At 36.3% G+C, this 21,801-nt stretch overlaps 1 non-coding gene across 1 annotated transcript; it reads right to left on the reverse strand.

Annotated features, from left to right (window-relative positions):
* Positions 1–19,197: 19,197 nt before the first annotated feature.
* LOC144458052 (U6 spliceosomal RNA) lies at positions 19,198–19,304 on the reverse strand. Its single transcript, XR_013487607.1, has one exon. It is a non-coding gene; the product is annotated as a U6 spliceosomal RNA (small nuclear RNA).
* Between the last annotated feature and the right edge of the window lie 2,497 nt (positions 19,305–21,801).

A 21,801-nucleotide genomic window follows, 5' to 3' on the forward strand; every position in this document is an offset into this window, starting at 1 on the left:
TGGATTGGGGAGGGGTAAAGATAATGAGTTATATTTTGTATGTGTTTATTTTGAGATGTCTACAGGAGATCCAGTTTGAAAAGTCCAACAGTCAATTGGGGACATGATCCCTGAGCTTGGGAGATAAACTATGGATGGATAAATAGATATAGGCATCATCTACATAGAGATAATTCAATTCATGAATGTACAGAACAGAGCAAGCAAAGGGGCGGAAAGACAGTCAACCAGACACTGAACTTATTAATAACAGAGAATATACAGAAAATCAGTAATTAATCATAATCTGGATTGGGTGATCAATTTGGATGGAAAAATTTTTGAAAATGAGGGATTATAGCACTCCATAAACTCAATGGTGTTTTAAAATAAGAATGTATTCTTGTGAAACAAAATGAATAAAATTTACCTTTATATATAAATATATATAACATATTTTTATAATATAATGTTATATATGTATGTGTATGTATGTATGTATGTATGTATGTATGTATGTATGTATATACATACATATGTACCAGAATAGAATACATGGGTAAGTTGAATGAAAAAGTGGAAGACTTAGCATAGTGAGTGTATGATATCACACAATTGTGATAAAACAAAGTTCTTGCCATTTGTCTTCCATTACTTCTATCTACAAGGACATATAATGATATTTTCATGATTTCCTCTGATCTGTTCCAGTTTTTTTAATGTTAAATTATGAGTATTTCATGAGTCATTAAAACTTTATTACTAAGAGTGAGAATGCCTCTAATTCTTTGAAAATTTCTGACTTCTCTCCTGTCTTTCAAAGAAATTATCATTCTCTTAGCTTTGTTGTTCTGCTGATCTGAATTCTCTTTTATACTGGAGGCATGTACCAACACCAAGTCTGTCTTCAGTTGTTAGTATTTTTCTCTCAGTCATGCTGTAGTAGATAAATATCTCAAAATCTTATAATCTGACCTTATTTGAGTCAGAAACTTTTGCAAAAAAATTCATACTTAGTGCAAAGTTAAGCTGTCATTGTGATTATTTTTAGTTTTCTCTTTTGTGTTGACCACAAATAAAATTATTTTCTATTATTCTTTTTTGTGATATATTGCTATATTCTCCTCGCTAGCATTTTATCTAAAAATTTTACATTGATATTCATTAAGGAATTAGTCTATAGTTTTTTTTCTCTATGTTGTGTTCCTCCTAGTTTAGATGTCAGAAACATTTTTGTGCCTTAAAAGGAATTTGGTAGGATTCCTTCTTTACCTATTTTTTTTCCTAAATAGTTTACATAGTATTGGGATGAATTGTTCTTTAAATGCTTGGTAGAATTCACTTGTAAATGAATCTGGCCCTGAATATATTTTCTTAGGGAGTTCACTGGTAAATTATTCAATTTTAATTTTCTAAGTGGGGTTATTTAAGTATTCTATTTTTTTCTTCTGCTAATCTGGTCAGTTTATATTTTTGTAAATATGTATCCATTTAACTTAGATTATCAGTTTTAATGACATATACTTGAGCACAATAGCTCCTAATAAGTGATTTAATTTTGTCTTCATTGGTGGAGCATTCATCATTTCCATTTTTGATACCAGTTATTTGGTTTTCTTTATTTTTAACTCAAATTAGCCAATTATTTGTCTATTTTTGTCCTTTTTTCATAAAATCAGCTCCTAGTTTTATTTGTCATTTTTTAAAATTTTCAATTTTATTAATCTCTCTTTGGGAATTTTTAAATTGTTCTTTTTTTTTAGTTTTATGCCCAAATCACTGATCTGTACTTTCTCGCTATTATTGTTGTATGTGTTTAGAGATAAAAATTTTCCCTCAAGTAGAGCTTTGTCAACATCCCCTCTTATTAATAAAATTATTCATCATTTCTATGATTTGCTATTTGATTCACTCATTCTTTAGGATTAAATTATTTAGTTTCCAATTAATTTATAATCTATCTTTTTATAGCCATTTATAAAATTTACATTAAATATTTTTGCTTTTCTATATTTCCTAGTGAGATTTTATGTTTAACAAATGGTTACTTTTTGCGAAGATGTCATGTAGAGCTGAGAAAAAAGTATACTCCTTCCTAATCCCATTCAATTTTCTTCAGATGTTTAGCATATCTAACCTTCCTAAGATTCTATTAGTCTCCCTAACTTCTTATTTATTATATGATTAGGTTTCTCTAGTCCTTAGAGCAGAAAGTTGAGGTCTCCCACTAGCATACTTTTACTGCATATTTCTTCCTGTAACGGATTTAACTTTTCCTTTAAGAATTTAAATGCTGTGCCATTTGGTATATATACAGTTAGTATTGTTATTACTTCATTATCTAATGTTCCTTTTTAGCAATATATATTTTCCTTGGGTTATCTTTTTTAATAGATCTTTTGCTTTGTGTGACATCATAATTGTTACCCCTACCTTTTTTACTTTAGCTGAATTATAATAGATTTTGCTCTAGTCCCTTGTTTTAATTCTGTGTATGTCACTCTGCTTCAAGTGTGTTTCTTATTAACAATATATTGTTGCATTCCAGTTTCTAATCCATTCTGTTATTAGTTTCCTTTTCATGGGTGAGTTCTCCCATTCACTTTCTCAGTTATAATTATTTACTTTTTATTTTCTTCCATCCTATTTTCTTCTGTTTATTCATTGCTCTCTTTTTTTATCCTGTCTCTACTCTAAACAGTTTTGATTCTGACTGCTATCTTCTTTTCTCTGCCCTCCCTTTTATACCCAACCCCTTTCACTTATGTACTTTTCCTTCTACTTCCCTATTCATAGAGATTTCTATGACCAATTGTGTGTGTTTGTGTGTGTGTATATTTTCCCTTCTTTGAAGAAATTTAAATGTAAATGAGGTTCATACATTGTCCATCCCCCATCCATTTTCCCCTTCATAGTAAAAGATCTTCCTTGAGTGCCTCTTTTATGTGTGATAATTTTCCCCATTTTTTTTCTCTCTTCTCCCAGGGCATCCCTTTTTCTGGCATATCCATTTTTTGACATCATCCTAGCACAATTGATTCATTTCCACACCCTCTTTCTAACTATCCTAATAATAACATTCTTAGAAGGTACATGTATCATCTTCCCATGTAAAAAGGTACAAAATTTAACCTGATTGATTTATCTTTCATGTTTATCTTTTTCTGTTTCTCTTGAGTCTTGTTTTAGAAATTCAAATTTTCTGTTCAACTCTGATCTTTTCATCAAGAGTGCTTGAAAATAATTTTTCATTAAATATCCATTTCTCTTGAAGGATTATGTTCAATTTTTCTGGGTATGTTATTCTTCCTTGTAATCCCAGCTCTTCTCCCCTCCCCTCCCAAATATCATATTCCAAGTCCTTCACTCCATCAACAGGATAACTGCTAAATCTTCTGTGTTCCTGACTGTGACACCACATTATTTTAATAGTTTCTTTCTGTATGTTTAAAGTTTTTTCCCCCTTTTTGACCTCAGAGATATGAAACTTAGCTATAATATCCCTAGGAATTTTCATTTTGGGATCTCTTTCAGAAGTTGATTGGTAGATTCTTTCCACTTATATTGAAAGTCTTTGGTTCTAGGGTATTGGGCCATTTTTCCTTGATAATTTCTTGAAAGAAGATGTCTAGGCTCTTCCTTTCATCATAACTTCCAGGCAGTCCAATAATTCTTAAATTATCTCTCTTTGATCTATTTTCCAGATAATTTGCTTTTCCAATGAGATATATGACCCTTTCTTCTATTTTTTTCCATTCTTTTGACTGTTTTATCATTTCTTGGTGTTTCATGAAATCATTAACTCCCACTTGTTCAGTTCTAACTTTTAAGGAATTTTTTTTTTCAGTGAGTTTTTGTACATCCTTTTCTATTTGGTCAATTCTGCTTTTTTAAAGAGTTATTTTCTTTATTATTTTTTGTGACTCTTTTACCTAGCTTACTTGTCTCTTCATAATTTTTTTTCTTTTGCTTTCATCTCTTTACCAATTTTTTTTTCTCTGCCACTCTTGTTTCATTCTGAAAATCATTTTTAGCTCTTCTGGGAATTTGTGTTCTTGTGTCCATTTCAAATGTTTATCTTTGAGGCTTTGCTTGTAGCTGTTTTGACTTCATTGTCTTCTTCTGATTTGCATCTTAATCTTCCTTATCACCACAGTAGATTTTTATGGTCAGATCCTTTTGTTGTTGTTTGCTCATTTTCCCACCCTATTTCTTAATTTTGAATTTTATTTTAAAGTTGGGCTCTGTTGCCAGTGTTAAGGGTAAGGGACACTGTCTCAAGTTTCAAGTCTTTTTACACTGCTATTTTCAGATCTAGTTCTGGGGGTTTAGAAGTTTTCATTGCTTCCAAGGTGGTGTGATTTGGGCGGAGGTGTGGTCATTTCTCTCCTGATTTGCACTCTGGTGCTTACCTATGAAAGGTCCGTATTCCCTTGGGATTGCAATTAATACTATTCCTCAGGGTCCCTAATTTCTTTGAACTAGAAGTGATACTGTTTCTCAAGGTCCTTGATTCCTTGTGAACCAAAGTGATACTGCCCCTAAGGGCTTCTGCTCCCTCTTGACCAATGGTACTCCTTCCTACCTTGAACTATGACCCATAAGTGACTATAGACAATGGAGCTGTTAAAAAGCACATCCCATGCTAGCACAGGGGTACCCTGTAATCTCTTCCTGACCAGTTGCAAGGTGTCCTTACCCTCTTTGGCTTAAGAGCTTATGAAGTTGCTGCTGCTTCCTTTGCCACCATTCGGTCCCTCCATGGGTGTTCCATCCATGTGGGCTCTGGACCAGCCTCCACCCCTTCATGTAACAAATCTCTTTTTTTTGACCTCCATCATTGTTTTGGGCTGGAAGAATGTTTCATTGTGAACTTTTATTGGCTTTACCACTCCAGAACTTGATTTAAGGTATTATTTTAAAGTTATTTGGAGGTGAATGTTGAGATAGTACAGCAGAGTGCTTTCTTCACTGACCATCTTGGCTCTGCCCCTGGATTTCCAAATTTTCAATTTTTTTTTTCTAACATGTATCCTAGGACTATTTCAATGCCTCATTATGGTGAGGAGGTGTCCCCAGGTTTTCAAAATGAGGGTTTTTTCAGAGCAGGGCCCAATAAGTGAAGGATTTTGTCAATTTGGGGAGGTCTTCAAGATGCTTAAATATCTCATTGCTTCACTCTCTGGAACATTCTTGATCCTTAAACATGATCCATTATTATTCAGAAAAATTCCTTTTGGCTTTATGCAGAAGTAACTAAATAGATGAAGAATATTTATTTTTCCAGGCTATGATAGACCCCTTCCATCAGTCTTTTTCTCTTTCCCTCTTTCTCTCTTTCCTCTTTCTCTGTCTTTGTTTTTATTTCTTTTTCTAATTGGAAAGCTAACTAGGTAGCTTTGCTGGTAGAGCACTGGATTTCAAATTAGCAAGACATGAGTCTAAATGCAGCATCAGATACTTACTGTGAAGGACCTTGAAAGATCATCAAATTTACCCTCCACCTCCACTTTCACACTGACTGAACTTAAATGATTTTGACTAAATAGAAATGTCCACCATTTTAAAAAATAACAGGTTATTGAAAAGAATGATATAATTTTGAAGAATTTATCACATGAATTGGTGAGCTGATAAGCAACCTCTTCTGTTTCGGTATCACATTTAATTAGTTGTTGATGAAGTGAAACAAATGATCATAACTCTCAAATTCATATCCTGGAAAACTAGATACAACTTCAGCTGTTGCATCAGGAGGCTGACCTCTCAAATGATGCTCTGAGCAAGCTGAAAACTCAATTTATTATCCTCATTAGCTGAATTTTCTCTAAAGCCCTTGCTGGTCCATGTTATTGCTTCTAAACTGTATGAAAGGTCTCCAAAATTATTGTATACAGATGATGAAATTAAAAAAAATTAAGCTGATCATGCATGTGCCAAAAGTAACATTTATTCAATGTTTGTTAGTGAGATTCTGGGTTACTTACCAAGGAATAGTGGCACCTCTATTCTTCACAGAATATACAGACATCTATTATCTGAAGAGTAGAATCTCTTAATCAGTGGTAACCCCCAAGAGATTTAGTGAACAAGCCTGTAAGTCAACAAGCATTCATTAAGTACCTACTATGCCAGTGACTGTGCTGAGTGTTGGGGATAGAAAGAAAGGGGAAAAAAGAAAAGAAAAATGTTCCCTACTCTCAAGGAATTTATAGTCTAATAGGAGAGAAAACATTCAAATAACTATGTATAACAAGATACTACAGGATAAATTGGACATCATCTCATAGGAAAGGTAGACACTAAGAATAAGGAGATCTGAAAAACACTTCTTACAGATGGAGATCCTTCAGTTGAGACCAGAGAGTTGGTGAGGAGATAGATTGTTGAGTTTAAGGAGGCTTATGTCATTGTATCATTCTGTGTGTGTGTGTGTGGGGGGGGGGTCAGCAAAGTATAAGAAAACTGGAACGAGCCAGGTAATGAAAGGCTTTAAAAGCCAAACAGCATTTTCTATTTGATCCTGGATGTAATAGGGAGCCACTGGAGTTGATTGAATGAGGGACAGGTGGGTGATATTGTCAGAATTACTTTGTGGTGGTTGTTGAGTGATTTTACTTATGTCTGAGTCTCCATGATACCATTTGGAGATTTCTTGGCAAAGATAGTAAAGTGGTTTGCCATTTCCATCTCCAGCTCATTTTGCAGATGAGGAAACTGAGGCAAGCTGGGTTGAGTGACTTGTCTAAGGTCACACAGTAAGTACCTGGTGCCAAATTTGAACTCAGGTCCTCCTGACTCCAGGACTGGTGCTTTATCCTGCAGCACCTAGGTGCCCCAGAATCATATTAGGAAGATCAATTTGACAGCTGAGTAGAGAATGGCCTGGAGCAGTGAAGCCCAATGAGCATCTTGTGATAAAAATAGCCAATTCCTCTTGGTCACCATACATTGCCTTTGAGAAGCTCCCTTTGAGAGTGTCAATCTGTTCATCATCATTCCATTACTGCCATTGTAATGGTGGATGAAAACATTGTACCCAGTACCATTAATTTAATTTCAGTTTGATCATGCTTAGGTTAGGCGATGATTTTCCTGTAACACTTATTTTCCTTGATTTTCCCAAGAAATATTTGAATATCTTTTGCTAGGCAAATTGAATCTGTTTTGTGAGTTACTTCATCTTCCATCTTATCTCTTATCAAAAACCCTTCAGTAGAACTATGGGGTTCATAGCACTGATATCAGGGTAACAACAGTGCTTGGATGGCCTTGGATATATTACTTATCCTCTAGAGGCTTTAGTTACATCATATGTAAAGTGATGGTCTCCAAGGCCCTCTCCAGTTCTATATCTGTGCTCCTACAATCTATGTTAACAAATGTTTTGAGAAAGTGATGTAGTTGGTGGTGGAGAAGGGGTAGGGTTGCAGTTCCTTAATGTAGCAACTGACTATATACTTTCACATACTGATTTCTGTCTCACTGAGTGGCTCTGCACATATTTTGTCTTAAATCTAAATATGCCCTGCTCAAAGACAGTAAATATTGTGAGAGAAATAGGAATACAACCCAACTCTTTCCCATAGCTACTCTAACAAATACACAGAAAGAGCACCAAAGTCATGATTAGGAAATAAAAACAAAACAAAACAAAACACAGTGCATCACTTTTCCATCTCAGGTCAGCATAGGGAGATACACAGAATTCTGTAGGCATTGGGAGCCTTTCAGGCTCAGGATAGAACTGGGTCCAGAGGTCCTGTACTTTGGCAAGAGGCAGTTGGAGATTGAGCAGGACGCTAGGAAGTGCCTCTAGGCAGGGAGTAGAAACAGGTGCCGACTGGCAGCTCTGTCAATCTGATCTTGAGCAGGACCACATATCCAGTGTTGACTGAGGAAGAGAAAAATGCCTGGGCATAGACAATCTTCATCTGTCTACCAGGGTGTGCCTGAGGCTGTATACTGGGCTAGGAGGAATAGGAATGGAAATGACTACTGGCTATGTGGTTCTGACCCCAAAGAAGGGTCTCAGATTCAATTTCTATCCTGGTCTGAGGCCTTTCAATTCTTCAGTTTTTGAGTTTCCTTCAAGACTCATGTGCTACTTTCTGCATGAAGTCTTTCCTGGTTTCCCATCTCTGCCCTGCTAACTGTCCCCTGCCAAATCCTCTGGTTGTTAGTGCCTTCTTCTATAAGGTTAATATGTACATGTTTTGCACATATTATATGTAGTAGAGAAGAGATATTCACATCTGCTTTGCCTCTGTACTTTAGGGACCATGGGATTTTTCCATCTAACTTCCATCTAGAATATTCTATATATATTACTTCTCCTATTAGCATAAGAGTTTGTGAGAGGATGGTCTTACCTTTGTATTTGTATTTCAGTGCTTAGCTTATAGAAATCTGCACACACATATGTATATACATATTGTATAAATGGATTCCTACACAAATGTATTCACATATATATGTCATATATACATATGTGTGTGTGTTGTTTCTTCCATTAAAGTATAAACTACATGGAACCAATGACTTTTTTACATTTGTCTTTATATCACAGCTCTGAAAAGAGTACTTGACAAATTGTAAGTATTTCATAAATTTTTTTTAAAAATGTGTATATATATGCACGCATATACATACATTTTATGAATATGTATATTTATAGTATACACATGTATATACACATGCTTGCATATACATACGAATGTGTACATATATAAAATGCACATAATACACATATAGGCATGTATATATGTATTCACAATATATACAAACATGCACATACATATTTATGTATATTATGTCCTTCATTAGAATGCAAGCCATGGGGAGCCAAGATACTTGGCAAAAAAATTTGCTGTTTCCTTCTCCAGAGCCCAGTGCTTACTTAGCATATAGTAAGTGCTTAATAAATACTTGTCTGATTGATTAACTTTGGTTTGATCAGAAATTCAATTTTGTCACTTTTTATAGATGTAACAGGCATATTAAAAATAACTGCTACCAAAAGCCAGGGTTTCTTTTTACTGACCTCATTAGCACTCAAGCGAGAGATTAAACAACAGATGCAGTTCTCTCTTGCTATAAATTCTTTTTTCAATGACAGAAAGCTCTTCTTCCCCCTTTCCTGTAGACTCCTGATTGCCCATCCTGCTGATAGTCAGAATATCTGACAGCCACTTTGAATTAGTGGATGAAGTATATGTCTATTCTGACTTTAGTTTTGATGGTTGGATTTGGAAGATGACCCTTTAAGGGACTGGTAATCACAGATCACTGAGCAGTAGTTGTAGCTGAAGTCAAAGGAAATAATGATGGTTGTTTCTAGCTAAGGCATTAAAAAGAGTAACATTAAACTCATAGTTTTGGCCATTTCACCTTTCAATTAACAGCTTAAGTCAAAATCACAATTCCCTATCAATTTTACCCTTGAGTTAAATATAGAGGACACATTTGTGTCATGACACACTCTGGGTCTTGAGCTTGATAGCGATATTAGCATTTTAGATTGAGAATTGACCCGAGATGATCCTTTTATCCAACCCCTTTATTTTGCAAAAGAAGAAACTGAATATTTGCAACTCATTCAAAGACACACAAATAGCAAACCCTAGGCCTGGGAGTAGAACTGAGGTCAACCTCAAAGCTAACAAACTTTCTTCTGTAGTATACTCATATTAATTTCTAAATTCCAAAGCTATTGTTAAACTTCATATCTCAATATTGATCTGTATTTTGTAAATTATATTCTTTTTGTGTGTGAGGCAATTTGGGTTAAGTGACTTGCCAGAGTCACACAGCTAGTGAGTGTTATGTTTCTGGAGCTGGATTTGAACTCAGGTCCTCCTGACTCCAGGGCTGGTGCTCTATCTACTACGCCACCTAGCTGCCCCCTGTTAACTATATTATAATAGAAGAAAGGATATATATTCTACATATACACATATGTAGAACATACATACACATATATGTATATGTATCTGGCAATTGTTTTACCTACTTTGCCTCCAATACCATTTCTGAATGAAGAATATGAATAAAGTTTCTTAGAAGACATGGGATGTTTTATAGCATGTAGGATGCTACGGAGACTGCAGAAAATTTCATAGTTTTATATTTAGTGAACTGTAGTACAGAAGATAAGTGCTTTTTTAAAAAATAGTAATTATAGGAGGGTCAGGAAGAAATAGAAAAAAATGCTTACTTTCTTTTGTAAGGGTAAAGGTGAAAGATTAGAGTCTATTCCCCAAACTTTCTGATCTTTTTGGCCCAGTACTTTCATTTTGATCCCTCATATTCTGTCATTAAGGCAAGGTGACCATGTGCCCTCCAAAGAAATTTACTTTTCCTGAATCTCATCTGCTCAAGGTAGCCCAAACCTCTAGAGCAATGTTCTACTTTGTAGTTTACAAAGTACTTTCTCATGCATTATCTCATTAAAGTCTTATAATAGCCTGTGAGTAGGAAAGAGTTTGATTATTGTCCTTTTTTTACAGCTGGGGAAACTGTAGAAGAGGCTTGCCCAAGGCCAGTACATCAGAGCACCAGATGCCTACAGTCAGGGGCTGTTGTTAGAGCTGTCATCTTTCATTCAGGAGTTACCAATTGTTGCCACCAGGTTGGACATCATTCAAAACCTGGAGGACAAGGGTTAGAGATGCAGCTTGGTCTGAGATGCTGGCATATGAAAAATCAGATGAACCTTGACCTCTCAGAATTCCTAGTTTCCTTTATGGCGTGACCCAAATATCACCTTCTAAATTATAGATTGGTAACCTGGAATCTGTGAACTTCTAAAAAAAATGAAAGCTTTGCTTCAATCATGTTATTTTCCTTTGTAATTCCATACATATAAAAAATTATTCTTAGAAAGAATTGATGACCTTCACCATACTGTTGAAGAGGTCCATAAAATAAAAAAATAAGAACTCCTATTTTATATTATTTTATTGTCAATATAACTTAAATTTGTTTTGCTAAGAACTTCCATTTTAATTGAAGCCTAGATGGTCTTTAAGGTCTCTTCTAGCTCTGCACTAATGATCCTACAAACCTATGACCCCTTGTCTGATACTTCTTGGCTGCCACCCTCAATACAAATTACCCTATATCTATTTTGTACATGGTGTCTTCCCTGGCTAGATTGTAAGCTGCTCCAGGACAAGGATTGTTTCATTTTTATCTTTATGTCTCCAGTGTTAAGCACACAATAGGCTTTTAATGAAGTCTCATTGATTGATTGATTGATTGATTGATTAACAAGCCAATTGATTTCTCTGAAGCAGGAAGGGGGAGAAAAATCTTAGATTTTGTGTAGAGATGTGTTTCCATCACTGTACTTCCATGAACTTATTAGGTGACTCATTTCTTACTTCATTTCTTTCGGTTCAGTTTCCTGAAGCAGTTAGACTAGGTCGTCCTTTTCTTCACTAACATTCTGAGACTGAAAGGATGTTTTTGTCTTAAAAAATAAATCAGACATCTATAACTTGCTTTCTAAACCTGGCAGTCATCTATCATGCTGCTGAAGAAGGAAACAACACTTTTTAAACTCTATACTTACTCAGCTCCTTTTCATCCAAAATGATTTCAAAAAGAAAAAAAAAAGACAAAAAAAAGCAAAACAAAACCCGATAGCACAGGCCTATAACATGGCTTCCTCCACAGTCTTTACAATTTCACTCCAGAGGTGGAGGTATCACAGCAGCTGTTTAAACCAAGCTCAAGCCCACAACAGTTTTAAACAGGAAGTTAAAAAAATTATGCAATTATACCTACAGTGGGAATTTAGGGTAGAATGTAATTACCTGAACTGGAACTGGGCCAGGACAGTGGTTAATGCTCCTAGTCTTGTAAAAAGGGCAATGGGACTTAAGTAATTTACCAGTCCACCCCACCCCTGCTCCCAGATGTCAGAATGTATTACATTTATGTTCTTGTTACCATGTACAACTCAGATGGGACAGAGTTTTATTACCAGACATATAGAAAAAGACAGGCAGGCATTTTCTTTGCCTCATAATTCAAAAGCTAGAGAAGTCTGCAAAAATCCCCAAACTGAAATTCTTCATTCAGCCAAGACTGTTCATGTATTGTATAATATGTGCACTGATAGCAATCAGTCAGTCAACATCTGTTGGGAAATCCACTAAGTGCAAAGGGATGCCAGGGATGAAGAAGAAATGTAGCACAGGCATTAGCTGTGAGAAGCTTAGGACATTATCCCTTATTCCATTTAATTCAATGAACATTGATTAAGCATTCCTCACCATGGCACCAGGGTGAATCTACATTCCTGACAGCAGAGCACAAGCTATGTTAGAGTTCACTAAGCTGGAGAGACTTTGAGAATGTTCTGGCTACAGACCATATCTATTGGTGGACAGCTGACTTAGCCAAGTATGAAGAGGTTTGTTAAGAGACATCTGGCCAAAAGGCGATTAATTTGGGTGCTAATTTAATGCATTCTGCTAGATTCCTATTACAAGACGGGTAACTTACAGGCAATGTGGCGTGGTGGTTATCAAGAAGGTCATAGAGTCAGGAGATCTGGGTTCAAAGTCCTACTGTAGACGACATATTCTGTTTGCATGAATCTGGGAGAATCATTTAACCTCTCAATGCACTAGGCACTCTTCTAAGACTATAGTTTGCAGCCTGGACACTTTAGCATACTTTCATAGTCTCTGCTGCTGGTGAGGCTTAGGGTAGTAGATAACTTGAGTTTGAGAGTTCTGAGCTGCAGCAGGGCTAAATGGGATTGTGTATCCACACTAAATCCATCCCTACTACTGTGAGCCCCTGAGAGTGCCCTAGTTGTTACTGCTCTTCCATCCTGGACAAGCCAGGGAGACTCAGCCTCATACCAAATCAAACCAAAACCCTTAAAGTGGTACTTATCTACAACAGTAGGCCAATGTAATCACAGGTAGAGACTAAACCATAAAAATGGATGATTGAAACCCCAATGCAAAATTCATTTCACCCCCTGGCTGTCCCCTCCCCCTTTATTTTCATCTTTATTTCATCTGTCCTTTGACACTCTTTCATAGGATCAAAGACAGAATTGGATAAAACTTTAGAGCTCATCTCATAAAACTTAATAATTTTACAAATAAGGAATCTTTACCAAACCAAATAATGATCGGACCTCCTCTCTCTCTATCAATACATAAAACTTCATCATCTAGTTCTAGAATCTTTCCACTTGTTCAAATAAAGGAAATGAAACTTTTTTTTGCATTTTTACTTTAAAAAATGAGGATAACAGAATTTTATTCTAATTTAATTCATCATACTTCACTTTTCCTATAGTGGTTTTACTTTATGGAAGCTAGGTGCTAAATAAATGGTTATTGAATGGATGAATAGTTCAGACTTGTTATGCTGACTGTTATTCCATGAGGAATAAACATGATGCATGGTAAATAGGTTGAAAATTCCTACCAAATAAATTCAACAAATATTCATTGAATACCTCCTACTTATTCAGCTCTGTACTCTCTCTTGTTAAGGATATGAAAAAAAAAAGTAGAACAGTAATTCTTAGAGTTAACGTAAATAAGAAAAAAGTATAAGACATGATCTTTGTGGTCAAGTAGCTTACTATGCAATCTACTAATTCTGGCCAGGAATCACAGAAGCAGTGGTAGAATAAGACCCAAAAATAAAGGCACAACATTTTCCTTCCCACTGAAGATTTCAGAAACATATTACCATTAGGTCTTTGAAAGAAAAATAGCCAAAATAACCTCAACAAATGAAGTTCTTCCCTAACATTCTCCTTCCTTATCCCACTCATCACCTTCCCCACTTTTATCCAGGGCTTTTTTGGGGAAGTGGGCTCTAGGTGATGGTGTTGGTGGTAAATTGAGAGAAGATATAATTTCAAGTGAGGTGGGGAGTATGAAGGGACCTGTAGTGCAGAGAAGTGGAATGACTACTAGGGCAGAGAAACAGGAGATCCGGGGTTCTGGTGTGGCTCTGCTATGAACCCAGAGAACTATTTTTTTGTTTGTTTATTTGAAATGTTGTATATTTAATATGCAGTTTTATGATATCATGTATGGTGAAGTACCAGGCTTGCTTTTAAGCCTTTCTTGCGATGCATTATGCTGTACTATGCAAAGTTTGTTAGCTCAGTTGGTGATGTAATCAATCAACAGTAATTTTTTCAGTACTGCCAAATTTAATTCTTTGTACCAGGGGCCTAGGTTACAAACAAAACAAAGCAAAAACAAAACAGTCCATGCATTTAAGGAGCTCATATTTGAGGGGAGGGGACACTTTGCCATATCTATGTCTATATCATCTAGAGCTATATCTAATCTGTATACACTATCTATATCTATACATAAATATAAGGACATTTTACCTGACTTACCACTTTCAGATTGACTTCAGGTCCAAAACTCTATCTATTATGCCTTTGGACTGGAATAATTTGTGGATTATATAGTACTTGGGGCTACCCCTAAATTTACTAGTGGGTCCCCTAGAAAAGTCCGCTCTAGGTTCAAGGTACCTCACCAGCCACCACTGATACACTATGACACAATTAGTTCGAATCAAAAGCAACTTAGCAAAGTAATAAAAGTAGAAATAACACCCTCTCCCCATATACTTGGAGCACACTTTCCTACAAATACACTATCAGTTGTAAGTATTGGACACATAGAGGGAACATTCATGGAGGGATACATTTTTAGGGAACACATACGTCCAATCCCCATATATAGACAAGTGATATAGGGAACATGGATGGGCAACTTCATGAAGGAGAATGTCATGCATCCAAATGCTATGGGAAAGACAGAAATGTTCATATTGCATCTTCTGGGTCTGTGCCCTGTTGGTTTCGTGTGTTTCCTTGTCTCCACTTGACACACAGTCGCCCTCAGGGATACAACCCCAGCCAGACACATGGCAGCTGCTAGGCACTGCTACCTGTTAATCTCCTTTATGTTCCTCAGTATTAGTCCATTAGTCGCATGTATATTTCTGATCACTGCCAGGTGCTGCTCTACTGGGCATGGAGCTATAGAGCTCCTTTCTACTTCAAGTTCCTGGCTTCAGCCAGGGTGCTAGCTCTTCCTCAGAGGAGGATAATTGGGTTCTGCCATAGTCTTTTAATTTAAAACCCTGAAGCTTTTTCTACTATAGTTCCTTTAGAAAGTTGAAATCATTAATATACCTAGCCAACATATTAGGAAGAAAAAACATTTTAAAAATCTTGAAGAAAAACTATTTTTGTTTTTCTCTCCATAAGGACTTGTCTCTGATTCTTTCCAAACTTTGACTAGAGAGGACTTTCTTCTCCAGGAGATTTTTAAATCTAGGTACCAAGTTCTTCATAACACAAAACAGAACCACTCTCAGCTACCTTGAATCTCCTAGCTTAATTCAATTTTTAAACTGTATTTCCCAGTCACTAACACCTGTATCTCTCTCAAAGATATCCCTTTCTAGCTTTGAACTAGAAAGTCTACGTGACTAGCTATTTAATTTGTAGTAACTAAATTAAACCTAATCATCGTTCATGTAGAGGCTACTTTTCCAATAAACTTTGATGTACCCCGGGGTTTAGAATCTTTGTTTCTCTATTTCCAAACTCATTTTTTTCCCTTCCCTATGTAATTGAGGATAGAGTGAGACACAAAACTAAGTCCAAGATACAGAGTCATTATCAAATTTTTAGAAAAGATGTTATTTTTTCCCATGCTTTACTTCTTTTATAGTAATAATAATAATAATAGCTGACATTTATTATGTAGCTGAGCTTTGATGGATATTAAGATTTGAAATGGGTCAAGGGAAAGAAATACTATCTTTGGTTCCCCAAAATCAAGATTATTATTACTCACAGCACCCTCTCAAAGCCCAGAGAATTTCAAACAACAGATTAAACAGAGGCATGTATGTTGCCCCTAGCCAACCAATGTCAGCTTCTTTGTAAGGGATCATCTGTTTTCCTCCAAACCTGAAGTTCCTTTCTATTATTTAACATATCCAATAACATTGTATTCCTATCATGTGGGGCTTGTTTTTGCAAACACCAAGCAAAAGTCGATAAAACCCAACATTTGCACCACATTAACAACTTTTTCATTATATTGCTAGCTTCAATGAATTTCATTAAGGTGCCAATGAGTTATAAAAGCCTCTAATGAGGTATAGTTTTCATGTGTAATTAGTGACTTTCATACCACATTGGGGGAGGGGGGAGAACAGTATTATTATGCTAATTAGATAGGAAAGAAAGTTATTAATAGTCAAAGGAATTCAGCAGTGTGTTCTACAGACTGTTTCAGCACTTACTGAAAAAAGTCAATAGCTATTTAGAATGCTTAGTAAAAAACAACCAGAGTCCTATTTTTCTTCAAAAATGCTATCAGGAAGTTGACAATAAAAAGGAAAAGAATAGAACTGAAAGGAACACAAAAATAGCCCCTGGGATCCCATTCCTCCCCATTCTCTCTACTCATGAAAATCTCTTGCGATTCTGGCTGGGGCCAGGGCGATCCATTCTAATCTGCTTTTCTATGTTTGTTTTCTCCAAACCTTTTCATTCTAGAAAGAGCCTTATAGTGTACATGCTTTTCAACTGCTGGCCCCTGGTTCAGTCTTCTAGAGAAAACCCATGAAGAAGTATTTGGAGACTCTAGACTGAGAGATTCTCTCAGTGGGAAAAGACCAGACTCTTAGAACTAACTCCCTTTAGATAAGAGATTTAGGGCTAGAAGGGATGATGGAGGCCATTGAATTCAATCCTGTCATTTTATAGGATGAGAAAACCCAGGCTGGGAAAAAGGTTAAATGACTAGCCCAGAGTCACAGAGCTAGTTCATTCTGAGGCAGGATCTTTCTGACAGTGAATGTCTCTGCCAACTGGAATTAACTAGCACTCCCACTGATCTGAGAGCTTTCTCCTATCTTTAGGAGAAGAGAAAGAATAAATCCATTATGGGGTGTGCTAGTACTTGGGATGAGACTAAAATAGCTATCTGTGATAGAACCAGAACTAAAGGAAAGTAGTACCAATGCAAGGTGGTAGGCCTTTTGCTGGGCTGTGTTTTAAAAGGCCAGGTTCTTGTCTTAAGAGTTAGTTGACTCAACGCCAATTGCCTCCAACAAAAAGGGGGGCACATAGGGGGTGCAGTGGATAGAGCATAGCCCTGGAGTCAGGAGCACCCAAGTCCAAATCTGGCCCCAGACACTTACTAGCTGCAAATCACTTAACCCTGATTGCCTATAATGATGAATGAATGAATGAATGAATGAATGAATGAATGAATGAATGAATAAATAAATAAACAAGCAAGCAAATAAATAAATAAATGAAAATTAAGAACAAGACAGTTAAAAAAAAAGAGTCAGCTGAAAGAATAGCTTTGGTTCAATAATCAGAAAACTTGGTTTCAGATCCCAGCTCTGCTTTTTACTGTGTGCTCCTAGGTAAGTCACCTAATTTTTATGATCTCATTTTTCTCAAGGTAAAATGGAGAAATTAGAAAAATTGATTGTATTTCTGATAATAGAAATTTTAACCTTTTTGTATAATGGGCCCCTTGGGCAATCTCCAAAGTGCTTTGTATCTCCAGTGCTTTGTGCACATATTTAGTGGTTAATGAAGAGGTCTAGGACTTTGGGGTGCTCCTGGGGGATACCCCAAGATCGCACCAGGCCCTGCCTGAATGAATTTAACTCAAATCTTCCAGCCAGAGGAAAAGTTTATTATTACACTTTTCAGCAGGCAAGGATTCTGCAATCTTAAAGGGGTACAGTTAAAGTTTATATAGGATAAAATACAATAAAACATGTGCCAAATATGCTAACTAGGTGTTTCAGGGTGGGATTAGGAAGTGTTTAAGGAGTGGTCAGTTCTTAAAAGAATAGGCACTTCTTGTATCTACTGTGCAGGCGTTTTACCTAGAGTTTACTAGGAAAAGCCCACAAGGGGGGGCCACATGGAGGTGTGGTTTTAGGCCTGCTATGTCACTAAGTTCTGCCACCAATCAATGTCTTGTTTGACAAGATAGATGTAGGGAGTATACATATGTCTTAAGTCTAGAATACAAATAATGAGGAGTCCAGGATGTGGATAATGAGGGAGGGGGTAGGAGATAGTCCAGTGGGTAAAAATGTCTTTATGACCCAGTGCAAAGCCAGTTCAAACTAATAATTCGTTCAGGTGCTGTTCGGAACTGCACCAGGGAAAGAGATAAGGGTCTTGCTGGGGTCCACTCATGAGTAATTGCTAGGCACAGTGTCCTTGGGCTGGGGAGAAACCTTCAGGAATAATGTTTTTGAGGTTAGGGAGAAATTGGGGTCCAAGTGCAAGCACCCAAACATAAGCACCCAAGCGCCCCATCAGTTAATATATGCTTTATTCATTCACTTAGTCTGGTAAGCCTCTAAGAAGGACCCTTCCAAAATAAGGTTTTAAGCACATAAAATAAAATACAGAGGATTACAAAGGAACCATTGTGTTGAAATACAGCTATGAAAATATTGTTTAAAAATTCACAGACGTCTCGTTAAGAACCCTTGAACTAGATGGTCTCTGTGATACACTTTAGATCTTTGAGAACACAGACAAAGAAATAGAGCCAAAAGGGCCCTTAGAGGTCATTTAATCCAATTACTCATGTTATAGATAAGGAAACTGACACTGGTAAATGGCTGTTATTCTTGTAAATTTGAATCAATTCCTTATATATCTTGGGAATTAGACCTTTATCAGAGAAACTTGCTGCAAAGATCCCCACTCCTTATTTCTCTTCTAATCTTAGCCATATTGGATTTGTTTATGAAAAACCTTTCAAATTTTATGTAATCAAAAATTTCTATTTCATCTTCTGTGATCATCTTCATCTTTTATTTGGTCATAGACTCTTCACCTGTGCAGAGATATGGCATCTAGTCAGCTCATTGGATAGAGTTCTGGAGCTGAAATCAGGAAGACTGAAGCTTAAATCCATCTTTAGGCATTTACTAACTGTTGTATGCTTCAGTTTCCTCAACTGAAGGAGGGATTATTATAGCTCTTACTGTACAGAATTATAAAGATCAAATAAAACAATATAAAGTGTTTAGCACAGTGACTATGTTTAGCATAGTAGGTGCTTAATAAATGTTCATTCCCTCCTTCCCTATCCATAGATTTCAAAGGTAATTTCTCTCTTTTTCTTTCAATTTGTTTTTATAAAATAAATCAAATACTTTACAAATGTGTTCATTGACCTTTACCGAGGGGCCATACTAATATTCTCTGTATATTTCCAATTTTAGTTTATATGCTACCAATTGAGCAAAAAATGTTCAGTTTCTAAATGGGGGAGAGAACACAAGGGAAGAAAAAAATAAATTTACATGATAATTTTGTTGTATATTTAAAAGGAATGTGCATAATAGATTTACAGTTTCATATGCAATCATCTTTTTATTGTACTATGTGATAGAAATGCTTGTTTTATTCCATAAATTAGAAATTAAATTAAATTTTAAAAAATTATTTTTAAAAATAATTTGAACCCAAATTTTCTGGGCTCCAAGGCCAAGAAATCTACTATACCTTATCCCTCTCCACATCAAAAGATTAAACTACAGGAATAGAACACAAGGGAGAGGAGATGTAGTTGTATTGCTGGCTAGATACTTACTGGGTTTGAATGAACTACCTAACCATCAATTGCATCTGAACTCAATGATGAATGCAAGCTGTGCTGAAGATTACCTGCCCAGAGAGAAGAAATTATCTTCACTATCTTCAAGACCCAATAACTTTCTCACCAAAATTAAGCTAAAATCACCTACAAAATCTGTTGTCTCTTGTGGTTTTTCCCTTTGTTGATAGTGGACTTAGCTATGTGCATGCCTGGATTAACGTGCCCTAACTGTATGACAGTTCTTTCAGATGGAAGAAAATCAATTCTTTCTTTCAGGCTGCCTTGTTTAAAATTTTGAAAGAATTGTTTCCTTGGTCCATTCACTATTTTCACCCAGTCATACCTGAGTAACTGTTTTTTGTTTTTGTTTTGCTTTTTTGGCGAGGCAATGAGGTTTAAATGACTTGCCCAAGGTCACACAGCTAGTAAGTGTCAAGTGTTTGAGGTCGGATTTGAACTCAGGTCCTCCTGACTCCAAGGCTGGAGCTTTATCCACTGTACCACCTAGCTGCCCCATGAGTAACTGTTCTAAATGTTCAAAGTATTCCTAATGGCAGCTAGGAGGTCTAGTGGTTAGAGTGCTAGACCTTAAGGTGGGAAGACTTGAATTCAAATCTAGCCTCATTTTCTAGCTATGTAACCCTGGGCGAGTTATTTAACCTCTCTATGCCTCATTTTCTTCATCTGTAAAATGTGAATAATACACCCCAGGGTTGTTGTGAAGGTAAAAATGAGCTAATATTTGTAAAGTGCTCTGTAAACCTTAAATACCTTATAAATGTTAGCTCTTATGAATAATAAACATCTCAGTGGGGGCATCGAGGTGAAGCAATGAATAGAGCACCAGCCCTGGAATACAAAGGACCTGAGTTCAAATCCAGCCTTAGATACCAGGTGGGTGACTCTAGACAAGTCACTTAACTCTTAATGCCTTAATTTTTTTTCCCCAATGGCATAATAGGCTGTAAATTGTGTGTGGAAGTTATACCCTACCTGCTTTTCAAAAAAAGGTTTCAGGCTGCAAAAGCCATTTTATTGACAACTTGGTTCCTATACTTTTATCCCATTTTGTCCTACCATAAGAGAATATTTCAAGTGCCTCCTCTGTGGTCATTTATATTAGGTTCCACCAGGGGCCTAGGTTGCACAGTGCATAGAGTACCAGGCCTGGAGTCATCAGAGATTCATCTTCCTGAGTTCAAATCTGGCCTCAGACACTTACTAGCTGTGTGATCCTTGGCAAGGCACTTAACTCTGTTTGCTTCAGTTCCTTACCTGTAAAATTAGCTAGAGAAAGAAATGGCAAAGCACTTCAGTATCTCTGCCAAGAAAACTCCAAATGGGGTCACAGAGTTGGACACAACTGAAAAAAAAAAGAGACTGAACTACCGGGGTATGTTTCCTTTTCAGGTTTCTCCACTCTTGAGCTGTAGTGGTAGATGCTATCCTCACACTTTCTCTCTAACTAACCTTGTTGTCTGGAATCTTATTCAAGCTAAACTGTCTCTTCTTCCTTAAGGGAATCAGTTTTAACATCTTAAGGTTGTATCTGCATTTAACCAAAACAATTGGTTAATCCCAATCCAGTGAACAATCTTCTGGAGGCAAGTGTATTATATAACAGAAAAATCATTGAAATGAGAGTCAGGAAACTTGCCTCTTCCACAAACTTTCTGTGTGACCTCAAGCAAATTGCTTCACCTCTCTGGGACTCCTCAGTTTCTTCATCTGCACAACGCTGGCGTTGAAGTAGATGATCTTTAAGGATTGTTACAATTCTAATTTCTGTAATGTTGTTATTCCATAATTGTATTGCCTATCACAGAAGTAATATGCTATGCTAAGATCTTTATGCAAAAATCTCTGACTACATGCTTTTTAATTCACTGAGGTAGCTTGTGGGGATGGGAGGCAAGCTTGTGAATAAATAAGAATAGAATAAATGAACATTTTTTTTCTTAACTGAAATTTAGCTTACTTAGCCAGAATTTAGCCAGACTGATAATCCTCATCAGCACATCCTTTGGCAAATCACTTAATTTCCCTAGGTTTCATTTTCCTCGTATGTAAAATGAGAGATAAAATGGTTTTTTAAGGTTCTTTCCAGTTCTCAATCCTGTGATTCAAGATTTTCCTTTATTTT

Source organism: Phascolarctos cinereus, unplaced genomic scaffold (genome assembly GCF_003287225.1).
Source record: "Phascolarctos cinereus isolate Bilbo 61053 unplaced genomic scaffold, phaCin_HiC Scaffold_5;HRSCAF=322, whole genome shotgun sequence".
In the NCBI taxonomy this organism is placed as follows: Eukaryota; Metazoa; Chordata; class Mammalia; order Diprotodontia; family Phascolarctidae; genus Phascolarctos; species Phascolarctos cinereus.